The sequence below is a fragment of the Monodelphis domestica genome, chromosome 2 (assembly GCF_027887165.1).
Source record: "Monodelphis domestica isolate mMonDom1 chromosome 2, mMonDom1.pri, whole genome shotgun sequence".
In the NCBI taxonomy this organism is placed as follows: domain Eukaryota; kingdom Metazoa; phylum Chordata; class Mammalia; order Didelphimorphia; family Didelphidae; genus Monodelphis; species Monodelphis domestica.
In genome coordinates this window covers 287983795-287997929 of record NC_077228.1, presented here as the reverse complement: position 1 = coordinate 287997929, position 14135 = coordinate 287983795, and the positions used below count along the sequence as shown (strand labels likewise).

The following is a 14135-nucleotide window of genomic DNA, read 5'->3' as shown; positions in this document are numbered from 1 at the left end:
TTATTACTGTAGTAACACTTTTGGCTCAAAGTTCCATAAGGGGTCAATATTTATTCAATAAATATTTGTTAAAACGTTCAGATCCCAAAGCTGGTGCCTGCTACTGTGTTACATTGGACACTTTAAGTCATACCCCTTCTCTGGGCCTGGCCTCAATTTTTACATCCATAAATTGAAGGGATTGGACTAGATGTTCTCTGAGGTACCTTCCAAATCCTAATAAGTAGTCCTATGTGAAGTCTCCTTACATCTTTTTGATCAATTGACCCTTTTAAGAGCTTGCTTTCTTTTAGAGATTGGTGGTATTTCAGTGTCTCAGTCTTTTGATTTTTTTTCTCCATTGGTAGGTTGTGTGGTATTCAACTTAAATGTTTGGTTTATTGCCCATAGGAAGCACTTTTCAGGTATATTGTCAACAAATATTGGTTATCAGAGAAGCAGAGAGTAGTAGTAGAAAGATCTCTGAACTTGGAATCAGGAGATATGAATTGAATCCTGGCTCTAATACTTACATACCATTTGTGACCTTGGCCAAATTGTTTAACTCTTAAGCCTATTTCTGCAACTCTAAAATAGATATAATACTTGCATATCTTCCAGGTTGGGATGAAAAAAGCTTTTGTTAACTTCAGATCATTCTATATAAATGTGCATTGATCATTAACTGACTAGAGATGTAGCAAGGTATACTAGAGATTGAAGAAAAAGACCTAAGCCTTGTCTCATGGCAGCTTGTAGTCTGATGGAAAAGATAACCCTTTTCAGGAAAAATAAGTGCATATAAGTGTATTGAAGGGTAGACTAGGTATGAGATTATTCTAGGAAGTTAGAAAGCTGGTAGAGCTAATTAGGAACTCCAATGATTGAAAAGAAGGCAAGTTATTATCTTCCTGTGGTATGCCCATTGAAATTTGAATGATGTCTATGTTTGTTAGTTCTGCATTCACGTTGTCATGAATAGAAGGGAATCAATCATTTAGATTCTAAGAGATCTGGAACATTTTTCTTTGAGTAATTTCTCTCTATATCTGTATTTCTATATTTAAAAAAAAAAACAAACCCTTGCCATCTATCTTAGAATTGATATAGATTCTAAAGCAGAAGAAGATAAGGGCTAGGCAGTTAATGACTTGGTCAGGGTCACACAACTGGGAAGTGTCTGAGGTCACATTTGAACCCAGGACTTCCCGACTCTAGGCCTGGTGCTCTATCCACTCTACTACCTAGCTAGCTGCCCTTTTTACAAGGCTTCACACAAAAATGATATCCTTTGCCAAACCATGTCTTTTAATTTTTGTTTCAGAAAATATTGTCACAATCCCTATAGAGATTAGAATTTTTAATGTTGGAAGAGTCCTTCAGAGATCAGTTAGTAGAGCTCTTTATCTTTCTGTTTCTGGGTAGTGTTTTACCTATCTAATCAAAACTGATTTGTTTGTTGTCAAAAATACTTTTGAATTATTTGAGGACTTGGGAAAAATATTCTAAAATTTGGCAGTAGAGAGTGTTGTTCCAATTAATTTTTCTCTTCCAGAAACTCAGTAAGTACATATAAGAGCCAAGAACTATGCTAGAATTTTGGGGAGAATAGAGACTACCTAGTTATTGTCATATTAATTATAATAAGGGTATTAGCATTTTGTTTTGTACCTGTCTTTGTGAGGTCAGGGTGGAAGGTCTTTAGCAGCTGTGAAGTGGGGAGAGGCAGGGAAAGCTTAATGAAAGAGGTTGTTTTTGAGTTGGGTTTTAAAGGATGGATACAAATTCCATGGACAGAGGCTGTATTCCAGGATTATGGAAATATCAGTAAAGATACAGAGTTGAGAGCACAGAGACTGGGGCATCGAGAGTGGGCCAGTTTGGCATGAATACATAATGTGTATAGTAGTATGAGATGTAAAGCTGGAAAAATAGGATGATTTCAGATTTTGTAGGTCCTCAAATTCCAGACAGAACAGTTTGAAAGAAATAGGTAGTAAAGAGAGACTGAAAATATTTTTACTAGATGAATAGCAAGACTAAATTCCAGGAAGATAAGTCTAGCATTAATGTGAAGGATGAACTGGAGGTAGGAAGACTTTTAATAAGGTTAGGGCTATTACAGTGATCAGGTAGGTGGTAATGAGTCTTTACTGGGGTGGAGAAGTTGGGATAGAGAGGAGGGGACATGAGAAATGTTGTAGAGTTGGATTTGGACAGGCCTTTTGTGATTTATTGGATATAGTAGGTTAAAGAGGGAAGAGTTGAAGATAAGGTTTTGAACAAGACTCATTGGATTAATGGTGATGACAATGATGGAAGTAGGATTACTAGATCATGCACTTAAAGCTGGAAAGGACCTCTGCTCCCTCCCTTACATCTTCTACATGAGAGGAGTGAGGCTCAGAAAGAGGATATAACTACCCAAGATCATATTGGTAATTAAGAAGTAGAGCTGGGATTTCAATCCAGGTATTCTGACTTCAAATTGATTCTTTTCAGCCTCTCACAATACCTTGTTAGAAAAGATTGCTATGATTTTGAGCTACAGAGAACCTCAGAGATCTTATATTCATCCTCCTCATTTTATAAGTGAGGAAAATAAGGCCCAGAGAGACAATTAATAACTTGTCCAAGGTCACAGTGGGATTCAATCCTAGGTCTTTTAAAGAGGCAAATGATGCTTTTTTTCATTGCAGGAGGAAGAGGAGCAAATTAGGAAAAATTTAAACTTGATTTTGGACTTGAGTCAGAGGTACTTACTAATGGGGTAGTTAGGTGGAGGCCTTGAGCTCACTCAGAACAGTTCTGGAAGTACAGATTTCAGAATCATCTAGGTCGAGGTCATAGCTGAAGCCAAAGGCAGCTACTTAGAGGGATTGGTAGCTTGTTCTTTGGTTTAGCTGTCCTTGAGTCAGTGTTTGTTTTTGCATGTTTGACAATTATCAACCAGTGTGCCAAAGAGGAATCCAATTCAGAGCTAAGAAATTTTGTAAGTAAAATATTGTAGTCTCTTATTAAAGAAGCTGCCAAATAACATACTGTAAATTATTCATTAGTGAAATGAGGTTCAGATTAGGGAATAACTTTTTCAAATCTCATCTAGGGCTCTGAGGAGATTGGAAATACAGTACTTTTTAGCTCCCCATTAAACTTAAAAACATTAAGGCTAAGTGATCCTGAATCGTTGTATTGATCCAGGAGCTAGAGAAGAGAAGAGAACAGAGTGGTGGTGGGATAGGATTACAGTAAAATTCAACATTAAACAAATTTTTTTGGATACCTTTTGTTTTTACATAGCCTAAATTTCTCCCTGTATCTTTTCTTTCTCTCTCTTTTCAGAGAACTGTCCCATATAACAATGAATTCTTTTTCAAAATGGAAAAAGGAGGAAGAGAAAAAAACAAAAGCAGAGAAAACATGGAAAAAAATTTGAATAAGTAGAGTGTTCTGCACCTGTGAATCTCTCAGACTCCCTTTCTTCCTCCTGAAAAAGAATTGGTGGAGGTGTCTTCTCATTTCTTTTCTTTGGGACCAGGCTTGTTCCTCGACTTTTGCAACATTCTTTTTCAGTTATGTGTTTTTGACAAATGTTAAATACCTGCTATATGTAAAGCATTATAAAGTCACCATTTCTTAGGCTAGACGCTGCAGCATCACTTCTTCCCCATCTCCCTGCCAATCTTATTAAAAACATTTTTTAAAAAACTCTTAACTTCTATCATAGAATCAATACTGAATATTTATTCCAAGGCAAAAGAAGAGTAAGGCTAGCAATTAGTGTTAAGTGACTTGCCCAGGGTCATATAGCTAGAAGTATCTTGAGATCAGATTTGAATCTGACTCCCTATACATTTAGCCCTTGGGTTGCCCCATGCCATCTTATTTTTAAATAAATTTATGATCCACTAATTTTGCACTGCTTCTCTTGGCTAAGAGGAGTTTTCAATATTGAAATACTAATTTGGAGTTTTCTATTTATGGAAGTTTTGGGGATTCTTTCGAGTGTAGTTTATGAGAGTGATGGTATCTTTGTCTCATTCCAGCTAACTTCATGTTTTAGATCCAAGGATTCTCACTCATTTAGGGTTTTTTAATGTTGTCTCTTCCCTTTTTCTATTGTTTCTGCCCCCCTCCCCCAACCCCTACACTTCTCTAAGTGCTGTTAAAAAATAGTTTCTTTCACAGGTACTAACTCCCTTCATTCTGACTGGCTTTGTGCCTATAGTTTGGAGAACTTTATGTATATATAATATAACAAGTTATTCCATTTATAATCACTTTATTTACATCTTTGCCATAGGGGCCACCAGTATTTTTATTTTATTTTATTTCATTAAAAGAATATACTCTCTGACTTAGAATCAATATTGTGTATTGATTCTGAGGCAGAAGAGTGGTAAGGGCTAAGCAATAGGGGTTAATTAAGTGACTTGCCCAGCATCACATAGGTAGGAAATGTCTGAGGCCACATTTGAACCCAGAACATGCTGTCTTCTAGAGCTGGTTCTCAATCTACTCAGCCACCTAGCTGCCCACTTCCACCAGTATTTTAAACAGTAGCATTACATTTTGGGATATGTGCTTTAGAAAATATGTTTGAATAAATCAGCTTACATGCTCTATTTTAAATCTTTGAAGAATTTTTTTTTTTTGGTTTGTGCTATAAAGGCCACTATAAGACTTTTTGTTAATTTACAAGTACAGCTTGGTTTTAGGTGAGGGCAAATATGTGGGATTGAGAGACAAGACTGGTGTAAATAAATGAAATTCACAACCTTCACCGTCCCATTCTCCACTATAATAATTTTAACATTCACTTTTTTAAATTTCAAAGAAGGACAATGAAAACCAAGCACTGTAAAGTGTTGGATCTTTTTTTCCTTTTTTTTCCAAGAGGAAACCAAAAAGCCAGATGGAGAAGCATGATAGAATCACACATTGGGTCTTCTGGCTCATTGAGAATCAATCCAATATTGATTGAATAATTAAGTCCGGGAATATTTAGGGACATAAAGGTAAAGAATGAAATAGCCCCTTTCAGCGAAATTTATTCTGTTTGGGGAGACATGTACATAATTAAGTATAAAGAATAAATACTTGGGGAGGGAGGCAGCTCTGTGGATGGAAAGCCAGGCCTAGAGTTGGGAGGTCTGGGGTTCAAATGTGGCCTTGGACACTTATTAACTCTGATCATGGCAAATCACAACCCCCATTGTTTAGCCCTTGCTGCTCTTCTGGCTTGGAACCAATGTTTAGTACTGATTCTAAGACAGAAGATAAAACTTAAAAAAAAAAAAAGAATTAAGTGCAAACTAGTTAAGGTAGTTAGGGAAGGAGGGCATTTACAGTTGGGGAGAGATCAGGAAAGCATTGGTGTAGAAGAGGGTGCCCAAGCTGGGTCTTTAAGGAAGTGAGAGAGATCTGTGAGTCAGAGGTCAGAAAGGAAGGTATTCTAGCTGTGGAGGATTGTAGAATATTCCATGATAGCTATGATTACTAGAATTTTCTGACTCCCGACTTCAAGAAAAGGAAAGGTACTTCATTTGGGAGCTGTGGATAGACATATATTTACAAAAAGTGGGCCTAGGTTTGAATCTACTACCAGCTGTCTTGGTTAAGTCATTTCAAGTCTTCGGGATGCATTTATTAAATAGATTTTGATTTGACCTCTAAGGCTCCCTTTAAGCTCTTAAATCTAAGAACTTCATGAGACTTTGCAAAAGGAATATCCTTTGTTGAAGCATGCATCCTGACTTGGTTTGAAATATGTGATACTGCAGGTATAGCTAAAAGGATTAAAACCCTGAAAATATGATACCTTGCCCATAGGTGTTTCATTTTTCCTTTGAAGATCATGTTAAGTAAAAAGTATTTTTTCAACTAATTGTAAACCATAGGGTCAAGAGCTAAATGGGATGGACCTTAGAAATCATTTAGCTTAACCTCCCTCATTTAATAGATAAAGAAATTGGTCCATTTTGCATAATTTCATATGAGTAATGGATATCATCACTTGCCTTCTAAGTGGGAGGGAGTGCTAGAGGGAGAATTTGGAATTAAAAATATAAAAAAAATAATGTTAAAGAGAGGAAAAAACAAACAAACCAGATATAATGACTTGTTTAAGGTTGGATAGGTAGGCCAACAGATGTAGAATTCAGAACAAAGATCCAAATTCAGTGTTCTTTCTGCATCATATTTTTCTCCTCCCCTCAGTGTGTGTATGGGCTAAAGGAGACTTCTTTTCACATTTTTGAAGAAAAAAAGTACATTTGGAGGCTGAGTGTGTAATAAAGAGTTTGTTTACAGATAATTGGAATTGGGATTGTTTGCTGATGCTATGAGAAAACTAATACAATGTCTGGGAGACCCATCAGTTGTAACTTCACCTTTTGTCCAGCTAGCTTGTGATAGTGGATTGCATAGCTCGAAATGGTAGGGATGTTTGTTGGGAACCACAACTTTTTTTCTCTCTTGAGGCTTTTCTTCAAATAAGAATGTGTCTGTGTCCTGTAAAGAACTATTTTACAAAAAACAAGAGTGTTTATTTCATACCAATTGTGTGGGTTTGTGTCTAAATAAATTATTTGTCATTGCCAAAAGCAGCATTTTCACATCATTATTAGGAAGAACTTGAAATTTAAAAAAAAGTTTTTTAAAGTGAATTTTAAGTTCATTTCCATTGATCTTAAGTAGGTTAGTTAGGGATCTGCCAGTATGTATTGGGAACACCTGGATGACCACTAAATGGATGACCAGACTTGATTTTGAAATTAAAATAATCTGCTTAGGGGAGAAAAATCTTTACCTGTAAATCACCAATGCCTATGAGTTTGGGCACTTGCTTTCTTTCTAGGCCTATCAGGGTCTATTAATATATTTCTCTTCCTTGGGAAGAGGGGATAGAGCATCTTAATCTTTGGGAATTTCCTAACTCTCTTCTCTTTTCTTCCCCTATCCCCATTAATTTTATGACTACCCATATATTGGAAAAAGGTTACTTGAGGTGGTAGAAACCCGAAGGTATTACTGACATTACCTTTTATACTGGAAAGCCCTATGCTTGCAAAGTCTTTGTATGTGGACTCTATGGAAAGAACTTTGTTACACTAAGACACACATATAGGGATATCTTTGGACAGTTTTCTTGGTTGGCTTTCAATGATATAATTATTCCAGTTTTCCATTAAACAGGAGAGATGTGAATTCCTTATGTCCTATTTTCCATTCTTATTGCCAGTGTATTGAAAATAGCATGCTCAGTACAGCTGTTCTGACCTACAGTGCTTCCTGAAGTCTTTGAGTATCTAGAGTATGTAGGAAAAATCTAAGAATCTTTAGCTTAAAATCAGGAGGGTGAGATGGGGCAGACTGTGTTGTCTTATCTAACCTGGGTAAATTCCTGAAGTTAGAGGATCAGTGGGACAGTTAATCATCTTTTGACTACAGGCTAACTCAGTTGGGGAATTCTTGCTATTGATTCCTACATACTATATGTAGTCTTCCACTAATTAACTAAGATGAAAAAGTAATTCTTGTATTGAAAAAATTTATTTCATATTGTTTGGGAACATGAGAGTTGTTTCATATTCTAATGTAGACTAGGAAGTGCTTTTAACAAATGCCCTGGGCACAGAAGTCACATTTCCAGAACTCCTTAAAGGAAATACCATCTGACTTATTCTTCTGTGCAAACTCACATTTTTTTGAGACCCTCACCTTATTAGAATTACAACTGTGTAATGGGTTCCAAGGCAGAGAGCAATAAGAGCTGGGCAATGGGAGTTAAGTGACTTGCCCAGGATCATATAGCTAGGAAATGATCAGATTTGAACCCAGGACCTCCCATCTCTGGGCCTGGCTCTCCATCCACTGAGCCATCTAGTGCCCCACTAAATTCACATTTTTTGACAAATGAACTATTATATAGATCATCTGAAGTAAGTTTAACTTGCTTCCAAATTACTTGGTATGGAAATATACTGCAAAAGCAGCTTAGAGATTAAGTATTTACTTTAGAGTCATCTCTACTGTTGGTACCTACTTATAATTCTCCAATTTTTATATAGTTTGGGGAATTTTACCCGAATGAGAATGTGTAAACTTGGATTGTAGTGCTAGAAAAGACATTAGCAATCATTCCTGCCATTCATTTTGCATGTGAAAAAATAAACCCAAACAGGTCAAGTGTGCCTAGCACCTTTTAGAGGGCTTCCTTGGTATGAGTGCACAGAGTACTAAGACTTGGGAATCAGGAAGACCTAACTTCAAACCCATCTTCAGATACTTAATAGCTATGTTAATAGCCAAGTAACTTCACCTCTTTTTTTTTCTTCTTTTTAATCATTATTTTATTTGGTCATTTTCAAACTTTATTCATTAGAAACAAAGATCACCTTTTTTAAATTTTCCTCCCCTCCTCCCCCCCACCCCTCCCGTTGGCGATGCATGATTCCTCTGGGTGTCACATGTGTCCTCAACTTGAGCCCCTTTCCCTGCTATTGGTTTCCATAGTAGGGTTTTCCTTCAGAGTCTCTCCTCAATCATATCCCCTCCACCCCTGTAGTCAAGCTGTTGTCCTTCCTAGGTGTTTTTACTCCCACTGTTTGTCCTCTGCTTGTGGGTAGTGATTTTTTTCTCCTTGGTCCCTGCAGGTTGTTCAGGGACATTGCATTGAGACTAATGGAGAAATCCATTACCTTCGATTGTACCACAGTGTATCAGTCTCTGTGTACAATGTTTTTTTGGTTCTGCTCCTCTCACTCTGCATCACTTCCTGAAGGTCGTTCCAGTCTCCATGGAATTCCTCCACTTTATTATTCCTTTTAGCACAATAGTATTCCATCAACATATACCACAATTTGTTCAGCCATTCCCCAATTGAACGGCATCCCCTCATTTTCCAATTTTTGACCACCACAAAAAGCACAGCTACGAATATTCTTGTACAAGTCTTTTTAATTATTGTCTCTGGGGTACAAACCCAGCAGTGCTATGGCTGGATCAAAGGGTAGACAGTCTTTTATCGCCCTTTGGGCATAGTTCCAAATTGCCCTCCAGAATGGTTGGATCAATTCATAACTCCACCAGCAATGAATTAATGTCCCAACTTTGCCACATCCCCTCCAGCATTCATTACTTTCCTTCACTGTCATGTTAACCAATCTTCTAGGTGTGAGGTGATACCTCAGAGTTGTTTTGATTTGCATTTCTCTGATTATCGGGGATTTAGAACACTTTTTCATGTGCTTATTAATAGTATTGATTTCTTTGGCTGAAAACCGCCTATTCATGTCCCTTGCTCATTTATCAACTGGAGAATGTCTTGATTTTTTTGTACAATTGCTTTAGCTCTTTATAAATTTGAGTAATTAGACCTTTGTCTGAGGTTTTTGTTATGAAGATTGTTTCCCAATTTGTTGCTTCCCTTCTAATTTTGGTTACATTGGTTTTGTTTGTACAAAACCTTTTTAATTTGATGTAATCAAAATTATTGATTTTACATTTTATGACTCTTTCTATGTCTTGCTTGGTTTTAAAATCTTTCCCTTCCCAAAGGTCTGACATGTATACTATTCTGTGTTCACCTAATTTACTTAGAGTTTCCTTCTTTATGTTCAAGTCATTCACCCATTCTGAGTTTATCTTGGTGTAGGGTGTGAGGTGTTGATCCAAACCTAATCTCTTCCACACTGTCTTCCAGTTTTCCCAGCAGTTTTTGTCAAATAGTGGGTTTTTGTCCCAGAAGCTGGGGTCTTTGGGTTTGTCATATACTGTCTTGCTGAGGTCACTTACCCCAAGTCTATTCCACTGATCCTCCTTTCTGTCTCTTAGCCAGTACCATATTGTTTTGATGACCACTGCTTTATAATATAGTTTGAGATCTGGGACTGCAAGGCCACCTTCCTTTGTATTTTTTTTTTCATTATTTCCCTGGATATCCTTGATCCTTTGTTCTTCCAAATGAACTTTGTTATGATTTTTTCTAAATCAGCAAAATTTTTTTTTGGAAGTTCAATGGGTATAGCACTAAATAGATAAATAAATATGGGTAAGATGGTCATTTTTATTATATTGGCTCGTCCTACCCATGAGCAGTTAATGTTTTTCCAATTGCTTAAGTCTAGTTTTAGTTGTGTGGAGAGTGTTTTGTAGTTGTGTGCATATAGTTCCTGTGTTTCTCTTGGCAGATAGATTCATAAGTATTTTATTTTGTCTAAGATGATTTTGAATGGGATTTCTCTTTCTAGTTCTTGCTGCTGAAATGTGTTGGAAATATATAGAAATGCTGATGAATTATGTGGGTTTATTTTGTATCCTGCTACTTTGCTAAAGTTGTTGATTATTTCAACTAGCTTTTTGGTTGATTCTCTAGGATTCTTTAAATAGACCAGCATATCATCCGCAAAGAGCGATAACTTGGTCTTCTCCTTGCCTATTTTAATGCCTTTAATTTCTTTTTCTTCTCTAATTGCTACTGCTAGTGTTTCTAGTACAATGTTAAATAGTAGAGGTGATAATGGGCATCCTTGTTTCACTCCTGATCTTATTGAGAATGCATCTAGTTTATCCCCATTGCAGATGATATTAGCTGATGGTTTGAGATATATACTGTTTATTATTTTTAGGAATGACCCTTCTATTCCTATGCTCTCTACTGTTTTTAATAGGAATGGGTGTTGTATTTTATCAAAGGCTTTTTCTGTATCTATTGAAATAATCATGTGATTTTTGTTGGTTTGTTGATATGGTCAATTATGTGGATGGTTTTCCTAATATTGAACCAGCCCTGCATTCCTGGTATGAATCCTGCCTGATCATAGTGGATAACCCTTGTGATGACTTGCTGGAGTCTTTTTGCTAGTATCCTATTTAAGATTTTTGCATCTATATTCATTAGGGAGATTGGTCTATAGTTTTCTTTCTCTGTTTTTGACCTGCCTGGCTTTGGAATCAGTACCATGTTTGTGTCATAAAAGGAATTTGGTAGAACTCCCTCTATGCTTATTATGTCAAATAGTTTGTATAGTATTGGGATTAGCTGTTCTTTGAATGTTTGATAGAATTCACTTGTGAATCCATCAGGCCCTGGGGATTTTTTCTTAGGGAGTTCTTTGATGGCCTGTTGGATTTCATTTTCTGATATGGGATTATTTAAGAATTCTATTTCTTCTTCTGTTAGTCTAGGCAATTTATATTTTTGTAAATATTCATCCATATCGCCTAGATTGGTATATTTATTGCCATATAATTGGGCAAAGTAGTTTTTAATGATTGCCTTAATTTCCTCTTCATTGGAGGTAAGGTCCCTCTTTAACTTTACCTCTTGATGCCTGAGTTTAGGATGGTTTATTTTGTAGCCTGTCAGTATTTTCCAAATATTAAATCATATCATCAGGAAATACAGTTTTATTTTATTTTACCAATCGTAATGTCTCTAATTCCTTTCTCTTATATTATTTCTGTTGCTAATATTTCCAGTGTCATATCAAATAAGAGTGGGAAGTGGACATCCTTGCCTTACTCCTGTATATATTTTTTTCAGTCCTGTATTTATTGGATAAGGTTCTATGGTATCCTTGATGCATATAATGCTTGCTTTTGCTTTTAGAGAGATTAAAAAAAAAAAGGTTTCTCTATGCCTTTAATTCGTTGAGTTTTTAGCATAGAAGAGTATGTACTTAATCTTTTTTTTTTTTTGGTATCCATTGAGATGATCCGTGCTTTGGGATATTTTAGTGTGTGATATAACTTAATTATGTTGATTATTTTTCTAATGTTGAGCCAGAGTTGTATCCTTCATATAAATCCCACTTGATCAAAAAGAATGATTTTTTGGAGCAGACTGTAGTCTATTTGACAGATTTTTGTTTATGATTTTTGAGACACTATTCATTAAGGATATTGTTCTATAGCCTTCCTTCAGTGTTTTAGTTTTTCCTAGTTTAGGTATTTGGATAATATTTGTCTCTTAAAAGGATTCAGGTAGGGTACTTTCCCAGTTTTTTCCTGAAATTTGTAAAGTATGGGTATTGATTGTTCTTTAAATATGTTTAATAAAGTTTTTCTGTGAATCTCTCAGGACCAGAAGTTTCTTTCTTTAGTAGTTCTTTTATGACTAGATTAATTTTCTTTTCTGAGATCTGATTATGGGTCTTTAGGGTTCTTGATAGCTTGAGTAGTTTATATCTTTGAAAATGTTCCTCTATTTCTTTTGTTTTCTCAGTTTTGTTAGTATGTAACTGCATTCAAGGTAGTGTAGTAAATCAGAGTGGGAAGCCAGCCATCAGGAAGACTCTTCTTTCAGAGTTCAAATCTCGTGTCAGATAGTTAATAGCTGTGTGCCCCTGGTCAAGTTATTTCACCCTGCTTGCCTCAGTTTCCTCATCCAGAAAACAAGCTAAAGAAGGAAATGGCAAATCACTCCAGCATCTTTGGCAAGAAAACCCCCATACGGGTCATAAAGAGTCAGACAATTTTCTTTTGATTTTGTTGTGATTTCACCTAGCTCATTTACTATTTTATTGATTTGATTTTCTGCCCTCTTTTTAAACAGATTAACTACAGGTGTATCCATTTTATTAGTCTTTTCAAAGAACTAGCATTTAGTTTTATTTATTGTTTTGATGGTTTTTTTGTTTTGTTTTGTTTTGTTTCCAGTTTATCAATTCTCTAATTTTTAGTATCTCCTCCTTTGGCCTTCAGGCTTATCTGTTGGCTTCCCCCCCCCCCCCTACATATTTAGTTCATATTCATCTTCTCTTTTTCTATATGGTTAGTGTATATTTTATAGGGATATGATTTATCCCCTCAGGACTGTTTTTTCAGCATCCTTGAAATTTTGGCATATTGTTTCATCATTACCATTTTTTTTACATAATTATTAATTGTTCCTATGATTTATTTGACCCTCCTCATTATTTAGTATTTCATTGTTAAATCTCAATTTGGGTCTTTACTTCTGTGTATGGCTCCAAAATGTATGGCTATTTTTATTGTTCTGTAAAGAATATGTGTTCTATTTCTGCCTTTTTATGTTTGTTCACAATATCTCTGTGGCCTAAAACATGGTTACTTTTTGTGTGAGTTCAATGTGAAATATGTATATATTTTTTGTAGTCTCACTTAGAAGATACTATAAATCTTTTAACTGTAGTTTCTCCAGCAATGTGTTCAAATCCATATTTTTCCAATTTGTTTGTTTCTGTTAGACTTACAAAACTAAGTGAATAGAGTGTTGGACCTGAAGGAAGGAAGACCTGAGTTCAGATTTGACCTTAGATATTGTGTATGTCACTTAACTTCTATTTGTTTCACTTTCCTCATCTATAAATAAAGATAATAATAGCATCTACCTCCCAGGATTATTGTCAGATTTAAATGAAATATAATTGTAAAGTGCTCAGCATAGTGCTTGGCACGTGGTAGGTGCTATATAAGTGTTAACTGTTATTATTATTACTTTGTTAGTGTTTATAATTTTGTAATGTAGGATTTAAGTTAATGTCCAATATTTCAAGTATTGTATTTTATAAAGTTTATTATCTAACAAAATAGAACCATGTGACTAAGTTTTTCTACTTGCTCAAAAAGCCCACTCCACCAAAAGCCATGACAGGAAGACAAGAGAGTGAGAGACAGAACTCCACAGAATTTATATCCTGTCTATGTCAGCACATAACGACAGGAAGAGAGTGGGGTGCTGGGAATCATAGTTATTTTTTAGGGTAATAGATTCTAATTACACAATCCCCCGGCATCCTTTGGGAGACTAGTCTCCCCAAAGAATTATGTAAACATAATATTGCAATAATTTTAGGACAAAAAGGAAAAGAACAAAACCAATGATTGCTAGGTGCATTGACAAAAAGCCAATTAAAGGGCAGTCCCCTTTGGCATAAAAGTGTACATTTAAAATGCATTCAGCTCCCTACAGTTCAATTTTACTACATCCCAAAGTTCATTCTGGATCTTTCGGTGCAGTGTGAGGTTTCTGCAGGCATATCCATGGCATCTTCTCTAAGCAGTTCACTTCCTGGATTCTTGGGAGGTAGCAAGTTTCTTATCCTAAATTTTTATCTTATCCTAAATAATCCTAAATCCTAAAGCTTATCCTAAAATTACTTTAAAACAATAAAAACTTTTATAAAACT

At 35.7% G+C, this 14135-nt stretch overlaps 1 protein-coding gene across 10 annotated transcripts in view; it reads left to right on the top strand.

The window, feature by feature from the left end:
• The window catches only part of MRPL14 (mitochondrial ribosomal protein L14), a 34138-nt gene that overhangs the window by 1512 nt on the left and 18491 nt on the right, over positions 1 to 14135 (top strand). For 3 of the 10 annotated variants that reach the window (XM_056818312.1, XM_056818313.1, XM_056818314.1), the window contains exon 2: positions 13194 to 13270. The exons of the other annotated variants lie outside the window; for them this stretch is intronic. The gene's annotated coding sequence lies outside the window, so the exon portion shown is untranslated. The remainder of the gene's footprint in view (positions 1 to 13193; positions 13271 to 14135) is intronic. 10 annotated transcript variants of the gene reach the window in all.